The following is an 18,280-nucleotide window of genomic DNA, read 5'->3' on the forward strand; positions in this document are numbered from 1 at the left end:
AACCAGAACGGGGTTTGGCGGCTCCTCTTCGGGTGGTCTCAAGGAGAAGAAGAAGCCCTAAAAAAAACAGGGGTTCCGGCGTGTTCGGGATGGGTTTCCCCTTCATCGCGTGCCCTCACGTGCGACACATGTGGGGCCGAAAGGCTTGGGTCTCACAGACCGCCTGCCGGCGACCTCGTCTCCTCCGCCTCCCCGAGTTCTCGGTGGCCGGTACTGGGTCGCAGGAGCCAGAAGCCTTCCGCCAAAATCACATCTCCGATCTCTTACCCAAGTCCTCGGCCGCTCCCAATCCCATCCGCTGACCGCGGTCGTTTCTAGTTAGGCCTGAGATCAAGACGAATCCACCGAAGTCGAGGCCACTCGTCCCCGGACCTGATTTACACTTGCAAGGTATGCCTTTTTTCTTCTTGTCTCGTTCTCCGAACTCTTTTTGGGATAACCATTCCTCTGTTAAATGGCCAGGCCGAGGCTTGGCTTGGCTTTACTTGATCTCACATCGTGAGCCTTTTCGTGGTCCACCAACTGTTTGACAAATTGCGTGAACGAGTTTGCTTTTTCCACTTGGATTAAAAATCTTGATTGGTGTTGCTAGGTTATAAATTTTATAGATCAATGATGCAGCGAGATGTCTTGCCTCTGGTCCCCGTGTTCCCTAGTCACCAGGTGTTAGCTCTCATGTGACACCGAGATGATTCAGTTGTTTATACTTAATTAAATTTGACCTCTTAGTCCACTCTTCCGTTAATTTTAATACATAGATTATTCTCTGTTTAATGGCTAACTTATCGTACTGCAGATTTCCTGGTATTAGTGTTCTCTAAGAGTAACTCGGACGTACATGCACACATGTGTATAATGGCAACATCAAAGTAGTGTCTTTGTGCTTTAGCAAAAAAGAAAGTAGTGTCTTTGTGTACCCGATTCGAATTCAGGTCAAATTTTTTGGAACCTAATAGGATTACAAATTTGATATCCTTGAGACATGTTTAAACTTTCTAGTTGGATACTGTTGCCGCTGAAATCAAGCCCAATCTCGGTGCTGACTAAGCTGGATGATTGTGGAAGATCAATAGTTATCCGTTCAGGTCGGCAAGATAGGCCCGACCGTGTATTTTGCACTTATTAATTTTTTTTTATTATTTTTTTTTTAAAAAAGGCATCTCTTAGTAAGTTCGCCTTAGGCCCCCAAATGTATTGGGCCGCCCATGATTGCTTCACCTGTACGGGCCTCATATGCCTTATGATTCTATCAGCCAACTGTGGTTCTCGCTTCCGTTAGCCTTTTTGCCAAAGCCGGCTGGCTGCTTCGATCGCCTCTAAAATCGGCAGCGGGGAAAATTTCCAGCGTCCTCCTGGGTCAAGTTTCGTTTTTCGGTCCTGGTCATCTTCTTCCTGTAAAGGAAATGAAAAGTAAAAAGAGAGGAAAGAAAGTCGAAGCGGAGACCGGAGAACCAGAGACCCTTCCATCTGTCAAACACTCCATCCACATATATAAATAGCCAATAAATCCCTTCTCGCGAGTCACCGCGTTCATCTCTCCCCTCCGCCCCCTCCGTTTCCACAGCCAAAAAGAAAGCAGGTGAGGGTTCTTGCCGCCCATGACATCAAAAGCCTACCCACCTCTAGACCGCTTCCCCGTCCTCTTCCTTTCTTTCTTGGAACCGAATCAAATGTCGGCCGCCGGAATTGTTTACAAGAGAGCCGGGGCGGCGTTGGGGAGGTCGGGTTTGACGACATTGATGGGAAGGAGCGCCCATAGGCTCTTGTCATCCGATTTTGCTTCATTTCTTGAATTTTCTCTCCCAGACATCGCAGCATTACGTTTCTCAGCTCGTCAAGACCAACGGGAAAAGGGCCTTCCTCGTTGATACGTTCGCGCTGGTACTTTACCAGAATTCCCATCATGGTATGACAGGAATGGTTTCCAGATGCACTGAAGGCGTTTGATGTTTTATAGGTCAGGAGATTGGAGGCCCAGGGTGTCCCGTCGAAACATGCAGAGGCCATCACATCGGCCATTATTGAGGTTTTGAATGATAGCCAGGAGAATGTGGCCCAGTCGTTCGTGTCCAAGGGGGAGATGCAGAAGGTTTTGGTTTCTATGATTCAGAATTTGAACCTCTCTAAATTTAAATCTGAGGTGCAGAGCTCTCAAGTAAGAATAACTTTTGCTTTTTGTTTGTGCTTTCTTCATATAAGCAGTATTTCAGCTTTATATGAACTGAACATGTCCGAGATCATTACCATGTCAATTGAGGAAATTTAGGCAAGTATTGCAGAACCTCTTGTACGGCTACTACAAACATCGCACTCTACCAGTTCTCTGCGATATTATAATGTACATGAAAGAAAAATAGAAACGTTCGGTGATTGACAGTTCCGGTTTAAGTCTTATATTGATGACTGCAAGCAACAATGAACTAGTTTAGAGTTTGTATTGCATGTTTATTGTGGGGATTAATTTAGGCTTTGTTATAGTAAGGTGTGAAGGATAGTAGGTTTTATTTACATGATGGATTTTCATGGGTTGAAAAACATGGAATAAGAAAGGGAATATTGAACCTAAGACTGTATTGCAACTCAGCGATATTATAATGTACATGAAAGAAAAATAGAAACGTTCGGTGATTGACAGTTCCGGTTTAAGTCTTATATTGATGACTGCAAGCAACAATGAACTAGTTTAGAGTTTGTATTGCATGTTTATTGTGGGGATTAATTTAGGCTTTGTTATAGTAAGGTGTGAAGGATAGTAGGTTTTATTTACATGATGGATTTTCATGGGTTGAAAAACATGGAATAAGAAAGGGAATATTGAACCTAAGACTGGAGTTAATATAAATGCTCCATATTACTACTAACTCTTTTAACAAGATCTGCAACTCAGCAACCTATGTAAAACATAAGGAGAAATACAACATGACACATGATAGACATAAACCATCATTAATTGAGTTCCCTAGGTGCCTTAACTTGCTCAGTCACTCGCCATATCCCAAAAGATAGTATTCAAAGTCTCTCTCTCTCCCTCTCTTTATGTTCTACGGAAAGGACGAAAATGACAAACAAATCTTGATGCAAAGTAATAAGGCTTTGATTTTCACATTGATTTAACATCATTGCCATGATATGTTAGAATGCCAAATGATATTGGAAGGCTGAGAGTCCTCAATGAAATTATTCTAATAGTTGAATCAAGCTAACGAAGGTGAGGAGGAACCACTAACTTGATCCATCTTTGAGAGCAAGCATCTTCTTCAACCATGGCTTCTTTGCTAACTGTTAGGCTTAGCCAGTCAGCCTCCTTATGTTTTTACCTCTAAGTAAGTTCAAAAGGACAAATATTTTCTATGTATTTCGAACTTTTAAGTTCTACAGTGGCTTAAATAATAACAGAAAAGTTAGAACTTAGGTATTGCAGAACCCCTTGTATTGCCTTTTTAAGATCCATTTTTTTGACTCCTACAACGACCACTTCATCATTAATAAGCTTCAAAAACATAGTATTGGTAAACTTTTTCGAGTTTTCAACTTGGAAAAAAAAATGATCAACTCATTTCAGAGCTAAGACCTAAAATTGATACCTCTCTTCTGCCATCTTTGAGAATATGAATGCTTTTCCTCTATAATCTTACACCTCAAACAACTAACAGTAGACACTCCATACATGACTAAGTTGAAGCAAGATAAGATCCCACCATGATACCCAGATTGACAAGTTGATAGGTATGGGGACTCAATTTACTAGTTGTAGATTAAACTTGAAAAGCATATATTCAAGAAGGAAAAATTTTAAGGTTTAGGCAAGGGCTACTAAATACTTTGAGCAAAGATTCTCACCAAAGAGTTAGATTTAAATACATGCTCACCCTGGAATGAATAAAAAAAACTTGTAATGACTGTACACTATATCATGTTCTCAAACATGTTAGTTGTTTAGGAAAGAAGCGAAGTAGGTTATTCATAACATTGTTAAACATCCTACCAAGTTGTAGTTCCTAAATGTGTGCTATGGAAACTATCCATGCAAAGGAGGGGGAAGAAACAATTTAATTCCAAATTGTGCCTCATGAACTAAGAGACTTGCCAAATCATACCTAAGTTCTAACTTTTCCGTTATTATTTAAGCCACCGTAGAACTTAAAAGTTCGAAATACATAGAAAATATTTGTCCTTTTGAACTTACTTAGAGGTAAAAATGCAAGGAGGCTAACTTGCTAAGCCTAACAGTTAACAAAGAAGCCATGGTTGAAGAAGATGCTTCCTCTCAAAGATGGATCAAGTTAGTGGTTCCTCCTCACCTTCGTTAGCTTGATTCAACTATTGGAATAATTTCATTGAGGACTCTCAGCCTTCCAATATCATTTGGCATTCTAACATATCTTGGCAATGATGTTATATCAATGTGAAAATCAAAGCCTTATTACTTTGCATCAAAATTTGTTTGTCATCTTCATCCTTTCTGTAAAACATAGAGAGAGGGAGAGAGAGAGAATTTGAATACTATCTTTTGGGATATGGCGAGTGACTGAGCAAGTTAAGGCACCTAGGGAACTCAATTAATGATGGTTTATGTCTGTCATGTGTCATGTTGTATTTCTCCTTATGTTTCACACAGGTTGCTGAATTGCAGATCTTGTTAAAAGAGTTAGTAGTAATATGGAATGCATTTATATTAACTCTAGTCTTAGGTTCAATATTCCCTTTCTTATTCCATATTTTTCAGCCCATGGAAATCCATCATGTAAATAAAACCTACTATCCTTCACAGTTCACACCTTACTATAACAAAGCCTAAATTAATCTCCACAATAAACATGCAATACAAACTCTAAACTAGTTCAGTGTTGCTTGCAGTCATCAATATAAGACTTAAACCAGAGCTGTCAATCACCGAACGTTTCTATTTTTCTTTCATTTACATCATAATATCGCTGAGAACTAGTAGAGTGCCATGTTTGTAGTAGCCGTACAAGATTTCTGCAATACATGCCTAAATTTCCTCAATAGACATGGTAATGATCTCGGACATGTTCAGTTCATATAAAGCTGAAAATATTGCTTATATGAAGAAAGCACAAGCAAAAAGCAAAGATTATTCTTACTTGAGAGCTCTGCACCTCAGATTTGAATTTAGAGAGGTTCAAATCCTGAATAATAGAAACCAAAACCTTCTGCATCTCTCCCTTGGACACGAACGACTGGGCCACATTCTCCAGGCTATCATTCAAAACCTCAATAATGGCCGATGTGATGGCCTCTGCATGCTTCGACGGGACACCCTGGGCCTCCAGTCTCCTGACCTACAAAACATCAAACGCCTTCAGTGCATCCGGAAACCATTCCTGTCATACCATGATGGGAATTCTAGTAAAGTACCAACGCCAACGTATCAACGAGGAAGGCCCTTGTCCCGTTGGTCTTAACGAGCTGAGAAACGTAACGCTGCGATGTCTGGGAGAAAGAAAATTCAAGAAACGAAGCAGAGTCGGATGACAAGAGGTTGTCGGCACTCCTTCCCATCAATGCCGTCAAACCCGAACTCCCCAACGCCGCCCCGCCTCTCTTGCAAACAATTCCGGCAGCCGACATTTGATTCGGCTCCAAGAAAGAAAGGAAGAGGACGGGGAAGCGGTCTAGAGGTGGGTAGGCTTTTGATGTCGTGGGCGGCAAGAGCCCTCGCCTGCTTTCTTTTTGGCTGTGGAAACGGAGGGGGCGAAGGGGAGAGATGAACGCGGTGACTCGCGGGAAGGGATTTATTGGCTATTTATATATGTGGATGGAGTGTTCGACAGATGGAAGGGTCTCTGGTTCTCCGGTCTCCGCTTCGACTTTCCTTCCTCTCTTTTTACTTTTCATTCTCTTTACAGGAAGAAGATTATCAGGACCGGAAAATGAAACCTGACCCAAAAGGACGCTGGAGATTTTTCCCGCTGCCGATTTTAGAGGCGATCAGAGCAGCCAGCCGGCTTTGGCAAAAAGGCTCACGGAAGCGAGAATTGCAGTTGGCTGATGGAATTATAAGGCATATGAGGCCCGTACAGGTGAAGCAATCAGGGGCGGCCCAATACATTTGGGGGCCTAAGGCGAACTTACTAAGAGAGGCCTCTCTTTGTAAGTTTGCCTTAGGCGCCCAAACCTCTCTTAGTAAGTTCGCCTTAGGCCCCCAAATGTATTGGGCCGCCCCTGATTGCTTCACCTGTACGGGCCTCATATGCCTTATGATTCCATCAGCCAACTGCGGTTCTCACTTCCGTGAGCAGAAAAATTTCCAGCGTCCTTCTGGGTTAGGTTTCGTTTTCCGGTGCTGGTCATCTTCTTCCTGTAAAGGGAATGAAAAGTAAAAAGAGAGGAAGGAAAGTCGAAGCGGAGACCGGAGAACTAGAGACCCTTCCATCCGTCGAACACTCCATCCACATATATAAATAGCCAATAAATCCCTTCTCGCGAGTCATCGCGTTCATCTCTCCCCTTCGCCCCCTCCGTTTCCACAGCCAAAAAGAAAGCAGGCGAGGGTTCTTGCCGCCCACGACATCAAAAGCCTACCCACCTCTAGACCGCTTCCCCGTCCTCTTCCTTTCTTTCTTGGAGCCGAATCAAATGTCGGCTGCCGGAATTGTTTGCAAGAGAGGCGGGGCGGCGTTGGGGAGGTCGGGTTTGAGGGCATTGATGGGAAGGAGTGCCGACAGCCTCTTGTCATCCGACTCTGCTTCGTTTCTTGAATTTTCTTTCTCCCAGACATCGCAACGTTACGTTTCTCAGCTCGTTAAGACCAACGGGACAAGGGCCTTCCTCGTTGATACGTTGGCGTTGGTACTTTACCAGAATTCCCATCATGGTATGACAGGATTGGTTTCCGGATGCACTGAAGGCGTTTGATGTTTTGTAGGTCAGGAGACTGGAGGCCCAGGGTGTTCCGTCGAAGCATGCAGAGGCCATCACATCGGCCATTATTGAGGTTTTGAATGATAGCCTGGAGAATGTGGCCCAGTCGTTCGTGTCCAAGGGGGAGATGCAGAAGGTTTTGGTTTCTATTATTCAGGATTTGAACCTCTCTAAATTCAAATCTGAGGTGCAGAGCTCTCAAGTAAGAATAACCTTTGCTTTTTGCTTGTGCTTTCTTTATATAAGCAATATTTTCAGCTTTATATGAACTGAACATGTCCGAGATCATTACCATGTCTATTGAGGAAATTTAGGCAAGTATTGCAGAACTCTTGTACGGCTACTACAAACATGGCACTCTACTAGTTCTCAGCGATATTATGATGTAAATGAATGAAAAATAGAAAGTTCGGTGATTGACAGCTCCGGTTTAAGTCTTATATTGATGACTGCAAGCAACACTGAACTAGTTTAGAGTTTGTATTGCATGTTTATTGTGGGGATTAATTTAGGCTTTGTTATAGTAAGGTGTGAACTGTGAAGGATAGTCGGTTTTATTTACATGATGGATTTTCATTGGCTGAAAAATATGGAATAAGAAAGAGAATATTGAACCTAAGACTGGAGTTAATATAAATGCATTCCATATTACTACTAACTCTTTTAACAAGATCTGCAACTCAGCAACCTATGTGAAACATAAGGAGAAATACAACATGACACATGATAGACATAAACCATCATTAATTGAGTTCCCTAAGTGCCTTAACTTGCTCAGTCACTCGCCATATCCCAAAGGATAGTATTCAAAGTCTCTCTCTCTTCCTCTCTCTATGTTCTACAGAAAGGATGAAGATGACAAACAAATCTTGATGCAAAGTAATAAGGCTTTGATTTTCATATTGATATAACATCATTGCCAAGATATGTTAGAATGCCAAATGATATTGGAAGGCTGAGAGTCCAATAGTTGAATCAAGCTAACGAAGGTGATGAGGAACCACTAACTTGATCCATCTTTGAGAGCAAGCATCTTCTTCAACCATGGCTTCTTTGTTAATTGTTAAGCTTAGCCAGTCAGCCTCCTTATGTTTTTACCTCTAAGTAAGTTCAAAAGGACAAATATTTTCTATGTATTTCGAACTTTTAAGTTCTACGGTGGCTTAAATAATAACGGAAAAGTTAGAACTTAGGTATGATTTGACAAGTCTCTTAGTTCATGAGGCACAATTTGGAATTAAATTGTTTCTTCCCCCTCCTTTGCATGGATAGTTTCCATAGCACACATTTAGGAACTACAACTTGGTAGGATGTTTAACAATGTTATGAATAACCTACTTTGCTTCTTTCCTAAACAACTAACATGTTTGAGAACATGATATAGTGTACAGTCATTACAAGTTTTTTTTATTCATTCCAGGGTGAGCATGTATTTAAATCTAACTCTTTGGTGAGAATCTTTGCTCAAAGTATTTAGTAGCCCTTGCCTAAACTTTGTCATTTTTCCTTCCTGAATATATGCTTTTCAAGTTTAATTAACAACTAGTAAAGTGAGTCCTTATACCTGTCAACTTGTCAACCTGGGTATCATGGTGGGATCTTATCTTGCTTCAACTTAGTCATGTATGGAGTGTCTACTGTTAGTTGTTTGAGGTGTAAGAGTATAGAGGAAAAGTATTTATATTCTCAAAGATGGCAGAAGAGAGGTATCGATTTTAGGTCTTAGCTCTGAAATGAGTTGATCATTTTTTTTTCCAGGTTGAAAACTCTAAAAAGTTTGCCAATACTATGTTTTTGAAGCTTATTAATGATGAAGTGGTCGTTGTAGGAGTAAAAAAAAATGAATCTTAAAAAGGCAATACAAGGGGTTCTGCAATACCTAAGTTCTAACTTTCCCGTTATTATTTAAGCCACCGTAGAACTTAAAAGTTCGAAATACATAGAAAATATTTGTCCTTTTGAACTTACTTAGAGGTAAAAACGTAAGGAGGCTAACTGGCTAAGCCTAACAGTTAACAAAGAAGCAATGGTTGAGGAAGATGTTTGCTCTCAAAGATGGATCAAGTTAGTGGTTCCTCCTCACCTTCGTTAGCTTGATTCAACTATTGGAATAATTTCATTGAGGACTCTCAGCCTTTCAATATTATTTGGCATTCTAACATATCTTGGCAATGATGTTATATCAATGCGAAAATCAAAGCCTTATTACTTTGCATCAAGATTTGTTTGTCATCTTCATCCTTTTCGTAGAAATTAGAGAAAGGGAGAGAGAGAGACTTCGAATACTATCTTTTGGGATATGGCGAGTGACTGAGCAAGTTAAGGCACCTAGGGAACTCAATTAATGATGGTTTATGTCTATCACGTGTCATGTTGTATTTCTCTTTATGTTTCGCACAGGTTGCTGAGTTGCAGATCTTGTTAAAAGAGTTAGTAGTAATATGGAATGCATTTATATTAACTCCAGTCTTAGGTTCAATATTCCCTTTCTTATTCCATGTTTTTCAGCTAATGGAAATCCATCATGTAAACAAAACCTACTATCCTTCACACTTTACTATAACAAAGCCTAAATTAATCCCCACAATAAACATGCAATACAAACTCTAAACTAGTTCAGTGTTGCTTGCAGTCATCAATATAAGACTTAAACCGGAGCTGTCAATCACCGAACGTTTCTATTTTGCTTTCATGTACATCATAATATCGCTGAGAACTGGTAGAGTGCGATGTTTGTAGTAGCCGTACAAGGGGTTCTACAATACTTGCCTAAATTTCCTTAATTGACATGGTAATGATCTCGGACATGTTCAGTTCATATAAAGCTGAAATACTGTTTATATGAAGAAAACACAAGCAAAAAGCAAAGGTTATTCTTACTTGAGAGCTCTGCACCTCAGATTTGAATTTAGAGAGATTCAAATCCTGAATCATAGAAACCAAAACCTTCTGCATCTCCCCCTTGGACATGAACGACTGGGCTACATTCTCCAGGCTATCATTCAAAACCTCAATAATGACCGATGTGATGGCCTCTACATGCTTCGACGGGACACCCTGGGCCTCCAATCTCCTGACCTACAAAACATCAAACGCCTTCAGTGCATCTGGAAACCATTCCTGTTGTACCATGATGGGAATTCTGGTAAAGTACCAGCGCCAACGTATCAACGAGGAAGACCTTTTTTCCGTTGGTCTTCACGAGCTGAGAAACGTAACGCTGCGATGTCTGGGAGAAAGAAAATTCAAGAAACGAAGCAGAGTCGGATGACAAGAAGCTGTGGGCACTCCTTCCCATCAATGCCGTCAAACCCGACCTCCCCAACGCCGCCCCGCCTCTCTTGCAAACAATTCCGGCAGCCGACATTTGATTCGGCTCCAAGAAAGAAAGGAAGAGGGGAGAGATGAATGCGGTGACTTGCGAGAAGGAATTTATTAGCTATTTATATATGTGGATGGAGTGTTCGACGGATGGAAGGGTCTCTGGTTCTCCGCTCTCCGCTTCGACTTTCCTTCTTCTCTTTTTGATGAGAGCACAAAAGTGTGATCTACATACCACTTAAATTAGTCTTATTGTTAACAGATGATGATAATATCGCCGAGTTAATATTATATTTTTGTTTCGTATTGTTTATCGTAAATCAGAGATAAAATGCACATTTGATACAGATTTGGTTCAGGAAGATGCATAGCCTAAGCTGTGCGCACCCAATCTCGCCATGGCCTAGTCGAACCCATCATTTATCAAGCTCACAATTATGGGCAGCAGCGAAGCCTGACCATATTGGAGCGACACCTGGCGACCATCCATATGGAATGCACAATGGAACATCTACGATCCCGGCACTCCCGCGTGCAATCTCCCAACACTCATCTGCGGCTCCCAGCTTTCTTCCCGTGACACATGCCAAAGATCCTGCCGCAGCTCTCATCCGATGATGGCTTAATTGATTGGTGTCCTAATGGCACCAATGATGATGATTTGTCAGTCACACCTATTGTGGATAATCTGGATATCAAGATGGTCAATGGGTGGAGACCGAAAGTAGGAAAATTTGAGAGGTTGTCGCCTCGAGAGGCGAAAATAGTACCATCCCATGAGCAAGCACCCAAGCTCGAATTTAAACCATTACCAAAGGAACTTAAGTATGCCTTTCTTGGACTCGAGGACACTTTTTCTGTAATCATCTCGTCTGGACTTGATCATACCCAAGAAAGAAAATTACTTGGTGTTCTAAAGAATCATAAAGGAAATTTAGGGTGGTCTATTGCCGACTTGAAGGGGATTAGCCCCTTAATTTGCACGCACCGGATATATTTGGAGGACAATGCCAAAACCACAAGGTAAATGCAACGAAGGTTGAATCCTACGATGAGAGATGTGATTAAGGCAGAAGTCCTCAAGTTGCTTGACGTGGGTATTATTTACCCAATTTCCGACAGCAAGTGGGTAAGCCCTACTCAAGTCGTTCCTAAGAAGTCGGGTTTGACGGTAGTAGAAAATGAACAAGGTGAACTAGTTCCAACTTGCGTTCCGACGAGTTGGTGCATGTGTGTTGACTACCGAAAGCTGAATTTGGTCACACGAAAGGATCACTTTCCTCTATCCTTCCTAGACCAAGTGTTGGAGAGAGTTGCAGGGCATGATTTCTATTGTTTTCTCGATGGCTATTCGAAATATTACCAAATTGAGATTTCTCCAGAAGATCAAGAGAAGACTACCTTCACTTGTCCTTTTGGCACATTTGCTTTCCGACGAATGCCATTTGGGTTGTGTAATGCACCTGCAACATTCCAAAGATGCATGTTCAGCATCTTTGAAGACATGAACGAGAAGTTTTTGGAAGTGTTCATGGACGACTTCTCCGTTTTTGGCGACTCATTTGATGATTGCTTGTCACATTTACAAGCAGTCTTAGCTCGATATATAGAAAAGAATTTGATACTGAATTGGAAGAAATGCCACTTCATGGTGCCCAAGGGAATTGTCCTAGGACATATTGTTTCATCGAAGGGCATGGAAGTAGATAGAGCTAAGATCGATTTAATTGCTAAGCTACCTGCACCCAAGACGGTTAGAGATGTTAGATCATTTTTGGGTCACGCCGGATTTTATAGGAGGTTCATCAAGGACTTTAGTGTCACAGCTCGACCATTATGTAACCTCCTATCCCTTGATACACCATTCAATTGGACTGAAACCTGTCAGGAGGCATTCGAAAAGTTGAAGTCTATGCTTAGCACTGCACCCATCGTGCGACCACCCGATTGGTCATTACCTTTTGAGATCATGTACGACGCTAGGGACTATGCGATAGGAGCTGTCCTAGGACAACGCAAGGATAATAAGTCATATGTCATTTACTATGCTAGCAAAATCTTAAACGATTCTCAAATGAATTACACCACCACCGAGAAGGAATTGCTTGCAGTAGTATTTGCCTTAGACAAATTTCGCTCTTATATCCTTGGTGCTCCTATTGTTATCTTCACGGACCATGCAGTACTAAAATATTTGCTGGAAAAGAAAGAGGCCAAACCACGCTTAATACGATGGATACTTCTACTCCAAGAATTTGACATTACTATTAAAGATAAAAAGGGAATAGAGAATGTGGTTCCTGACCATTTATCACGGTTAGTTTTTAATGATTCGGTGCCACAGTTTTCCATCAAGGACTCGTTCCCCGAAGAGCAGTTGTTTGCACTTTCTACTATGCCATGGTATGCTGATATTATAAACTTTCTTGTCACGAACCGGATGCCGGAGCATTGGGGATCGAATGATAAGAATAATTTCTTGCGTGAAGTAAGGAGTTATTATTATGATGCCCCCTATTGCAATGATCAACTCTTTAGAAGATGCATACCGGATCATGAAATGCAAAGTGTACTCTCTTTTTGTCATGCCAGTGCTTGCGGAGGACACTTTGCATCTAAGAAAATAGCAGCTAAGGTGTTGCAATGTGGTTTTTATTGGCCTACACTATTTAAAGATGCCCACGAATTCTGTAGGACATGTGACCCATGTCAACGTGTTGGGAGTCTAACTCGTAGGCAAATGATGCCTCTTCAGCCCATTACTGCTATTGAAATTTTTGACATGTGGGGCATCGATTTCATGGGCCCATTTCCACCGTCTTTTGGATATGAGTACATTTTAGTTGGTGTTGAGTATGTGTCTAAATGGTTTGAAGCGGTATCTTGTCGAACAAATGACCACAAACCAGTTTTAAAATTTCTTAAAGAAAACATATTTTCTAGGTTTGGGATGCCCAAGGTTATAATTAGTGATGGGGAAAAATATTTCTGTAATAAGCCTTTTGAGATTCTATTACGAAAGTACGGTATCACCCATAGAATTGCAACTCCTTATCACCCGCAGACTAGTGGCCAAGTAGAGTTAGCCAATCGGGAGATTAAACGAATTTTAGAGAAAACGGTGAATCCATCACGCAAAGACTGGTCTTTAAAACTTTCTGACGCATTGTGGGCTTACCGTATTGCTTATAAAACTATTCTCGGTATGTCCCCGTATCGGCTAGTTTATGGAAAAGCATGTCATCTACCTGGTGAAATAGAGCATAAATCGTATTGGGCCATTAGAAAATTAAACTTTAAATTGCAAGATGCTGGTTTAGCTAGAAAATTACAATTAAGTGAGTTGAATGAAATTCGTCGGGATGCGTATGACAATGCTAGACTTTGTAAAGAACGAATGAAAATTAGGCACGATAAATCAATTCTAAGAAAATCTTTTGAACCTTCACAAAAAGTTCTTTGTTATGACTCTCGCTTACATCTATTTTCTGAAAAGTTACGATCAAGATGGACAGGTCCTTTCATTGTAAAAACTGTTTTTCCACACGGGGTAGTTGAGATTGAGAATCCACAGGATGGCAAAATTTTTAAGGTAAATGGACACAGATTAAAACCTTTTCTTGAGAATTTTGCAGATGAAGAGGACTCCTTTCCCTTGGGAGAGCCTTCTTATGACTGAGCATGAAGGCAAAGGTATGTATATATTAGTTAGAATTATTTTTTTCTTTTATTTCTAGTTTTGTAGGTCTTATTTTCTAGATATCAACAGCTCAAGGTATTCCTCTTCTCTCCAATATTATTTTCTCTACTGTCTCTCATATATAGTTTTCTTGTATCTATTACATTGAGGACAATGCAATGTTTAAGTTGGAGGGGGAGAAATATTTTGCAAAAAAAAAATAAAATAAACTTGTTTTTGCATTTGATTTATTCTATTACTTTCTTTTCTAAGCAAATGCACATGTATTTTCATATTGAGTTTGTGCAACTATTAAGGCAAGGAACACATGCATACTATGACTGATCAGAGACCTATTATTAGATCCCCGCACATGTACTTAATGATTATAGGAAGGCCTCAGGAGTTCACATTTGTTTAATGCATTTTTATTAAGCCGTATCTGTAAAAGAAGTACGAGTATCCTTGTCCGTACTATAAGGTTCATGATTTGGTTTTCACATAAAGATAGAGGTTGAATACCCCGGCTAGATCACCTAAGTGCTTTATGTTCCGACCTTGGTTGACCTATAGTCATGATGCAGTCACATTATATGGTTCAGTTTACCTTCTCTTTTTATTGCATATATATATAAAAAAAGAGAGATAGAGATGACAAGTCTGACCTCGTGGTGTAGTCTGGTTCGAGTAATTAAGCCCGAGGGGTGTTTCACCTAATGTCTTGAGCCAACTGGATCGGGAGTCATTGGCCGAAAACTCGCTACATGGACCTTACTAGAGCCTAAGGGGGTTGGATTATTGTAATCGTCATATGTGTTTAAAAATAAAAATAAGCATGAATAGGGTTGGTCGGACTGAACCCAGTGACATATGGTAATGGCTGGTTTGACTCTATTAATTTGGAACTCTGTGAACTTTGGATGTTTAGTTGGGATTGATAGCTCCTTCTTTATATGCGAACCATTCTTGACAAATTTAGACAACATGAGATATTCTGAAAATTTGATGGATCAGGCTCTAATAAACTGTAGTAAACACTTGTGAACTTGAGTAGTGCACCTAAAATTCAAGTGGTACCATGTTGTGGTGGAGGTATTAGTGCTTTAAGAAAGTCATGCTATTTTATGCACATTACACTTTCATATTTTTCATGCTTTGATAGTTGCCATGCCTAAAAATATATATTAATTAATTACATGTGTATTAGCTTAGAATTTATTTCACATTTTTATGTCATGATGTTTGTGGGTAACATCTCTGCAAACCCTCACGAGACCACTCGTCCACTAGGGCAACCTAGGGGTTTAACGGCTTGTTGCACATGCTAAGTGCAATCGTGATTCCCTACAAAAGTGGGTACATATCTTAGTTTTACGTCTTTAGCTTTAATAAAAAGTCATAGGTTAAACCACACCTTTTGCACTCTCATTTTATTATTTGCTCGTTGATTGCTAGAGACTAGCAATAAGCTAGTTGGGGGGTGTGATGAGAGCACAAAAGTGTGATCTACATACCACTTAAATTAGTCTTATTGTTAACATATGATGATAATATCGCCGAGTTAATATTATATTTTTGTTTCGTATAGTTTATCATAAATCAGAGATAAAATGCACATTTGATACAGATTTGGTTCAGGAAGATGTATAGCCCAAGCTGTGCGCACCCAATCTCGCCATGGCCTAGTCGAACCCATCATTTATCAAGCTCACAATTATGGGTGACGTGGGAATTTATTTCACACATTTTCTTAGTCTTAATTATTTTGTTTTAGAGTGTTTTGTATGTTCTTAGCTCATTTGTCTAGAATTTAGGTGTCTTTTATATTTATTTAATTCTTGAAAATTCTTGGTATTTTGCAGGTGTTTAATTATTGAATTGGTTGAAATTGGGCTGGTCTAGTCAACCCAGAACACTGTTCGGTTTTTGGGTTCTAACTGAAGCTACAGACCTCCGTTTCAGATGTTGTTTAGCTTGCTGGAAAGATAAGATGGAGACCTAAAACTTTTATGAAGATCACAAAACCAAGTTCTGCCGTTTTAAAGTCCAAAACTTAGCCGAAACGGAGAAGTCCGAATCTGTCCAGAATTTTACTGCGGCCCAGACCCTATTTCGGTTTTCAGCTTGTATCTGGAGTTATATAAGTCAGAATAATGCAAACCCAGATGCGTTGGAAAGCTGAGAACTATATCTAAAACTTTCATGAAGGGTCCAACTCCAAAGTATATCGTTTTGGTGCTCTAAATCCAGCTGGGAGTCGAGTCTAAAAATCAGCCTAGAATTTCGGGATTTCAGCTAGCAGATAGGGAGGAAATCTGTTTTAAAATTCAAAAAAAAAGGAAATTCCGAAAAAGGAGAAGGAGAGCTAGCAGATACGAAGAGGAGGAGAAGCAGATAAAAAAAGAAGAAGCAGAGAATCTGAAATTTCGAGAGGAAGAAAAAGCTGGAATTCTGGGAGAACGGAACGGAGGATTTTTGCAAATACAAAGTTCTTTTCCTTTCTCTTATATATATTTTTTTTATTTTTTTATTTGCTGAATTGTTATTAAGAATGTTGAATGCGAATTTATGTTTGAGAAATAATTGGATTGATTTATTAGTTATGATTTGCTAGTTTTCTTATCCTAGGGCTAGGACGTAGTCATTGAATTTTTGATATGAATTGAGTATGGTTGTATTGAATATCTTTTGTTAATTGCAATTTGATGATTTCGGTTTTCATTCTTGCAATTTACTGGCCATGAATTGCATGCTTAAGATGTTGAATGAAGTAACGAAAGTTGAAGTTCGATATTAGTTGGTGAATTTATCAAACATTGGTGGTGTAGTTTAGAAATAAATGCACACCCTTGTGACCTACAATCAAGAATTTCACAGATCATAATGAATTTATATTAATTTCTATGATCACGAAAGTAGACATAGGATTAATATAGGTATAGGTGTTATACCTTGAAAGAGGATATCACATAAAAAAAAAAGGGATTCGGTCATTGTAATTAGCAGAATATTAACAATCAGATTTAAATTCATTGAAGGAATTCAATTGATGAAATCCAAGCCCTAGGAACGTTTCACATTTGATTTTTCAGGTCAAGAAATTGCAGTCAGTCACATCAATTTGGGGTTGTCTAAATAATATAGAAAATTTATAAATTTGGTACTTGAATCGCCTCCTTGTGGAAACGATACTCTTTTTGCCCTATTCTACTTGTCATGACCCATGCACTTGTGGTAGAGTCTAGGGACTATCATGTTTTTGGCGCCGTTGCCGGGGAGGATTGTTTTTAATATCAATACAAATAATTTTCTGCATTAATTTAGACTGTTTTGTTCTTTTTGTTAATTTACGTTTTCTATATTTAGTGTATGCCACGAAACTGTGAGCTAATTGAGCCTTTTGATCCAGAAATTGAGAGAACCCTACGAGCATTAAGGAAACAACAAAGATTAGAGCTAAAGCAAAAACAAGCAGTAGCCATGGCAGATAATCAAGATAACCAGAATAAAAGGTTGTTGAGTGACTATGCAGTGCCGAATGTCAATGGTGCTCAACCCAGTATTGTGAGACCTACAGTCAATGCTAATAATTTTGAGATTAAGCCTGGTCTCATCCAGATGGTGCAGCAGGAGCAGTTTGGTGGAGGACCTTCTGAGGATCCACATGCACACCTTGCCAATTTCTTGGAGATTTGTGATACAATCAAGATGAATGGAGTTAGTGATGATGCTATTCGACTCCGACTTTTTCCATTTTCTCTAAAGGATAAAGCCAAGGCCTGGTTGAATTCCAAAGCGCCTAACTCTTTCACCACCTGGAATGCCTTGTCACAAGCTTTTCTGAGTAAGTATTTTCCCCCAGGTAAGACTGCCAAACTTAGAAATGATATTACCAGTTTTGCTCAGTTTGATGGTGAATCTTTGTATGAAGCCTGGGAGAGGTTTAAGGATTTGCAGAGGAAGTGTCCACATCATGGTCTTCCTGATTGGCTGATTGTACAGACTTTCTATAATGGATTAACACATTCAGTCAGAATTACTATAGATGCAGCTGCAGGAGGTACTTTAATGAGTAAGTCAACAGAAGAGGCATATGAGTTGTTAGAAGAAATGGCCTCTAACAATTATCAGTGGTCTAATGAAAGATGTATGCCTAAGAAAGTTCCAGGTATGTATGATGTAGATGGCATAAACATGTTGAATGCCAAGGTTGATTCTCTAGTAAAAATGTTCGGTAAGCTGGGTAATGTGAATTCCGTTTCTAGTCCTGTATTGAGTTGTGATTGCTGTGGAGGAGCTCACATGAGTTCTGATTGTATGCAGGTTCAATTTGTGTCTAATTATGATAGGCAGCAACAGCAGAACAACCCTTATTCCAACACATACAACCCAGGA

At 39.9% G+C, this 18,280-nt stretch overlaps 1 non-coding gene across 1 annotated transcript; it reads right to left on the reverse strand.

Moving 5' to 3' along the window:
- Nucleotides 1–17,758: 17,758 nt before the first annotated feature.
- On the reverse strand, nucleotides 17,759–17,865 carry LOC120107815 (small nucleolar RNA R71). Its single transcript, XR_005509440.1, has one exon. It is a non-coding gene; the product is annotated as a small nucleolar RNA R71 (small nucleolar RNA).
- Nucleotides 17,866–18,280: the final 415 nt, after the last annotated feature.

Source organism: Phoenix dactylifera, chromosome 10 (assembly GCF_051530095.1).
Source record: "Phoenix dactylifera cultivar Ajwa chromosome 10, Ajwa_hap1_PhDact_Kaust_v1.1, whole genome shotgun sequence".
Taxonomy (NCBI): domain Eukaryota; kingdom Viridiplantae; phylum Streptophyta; class Magnoliopsida; order Arecales; family Arecaceae; genus Phoenix; species Phoenix dactylifera.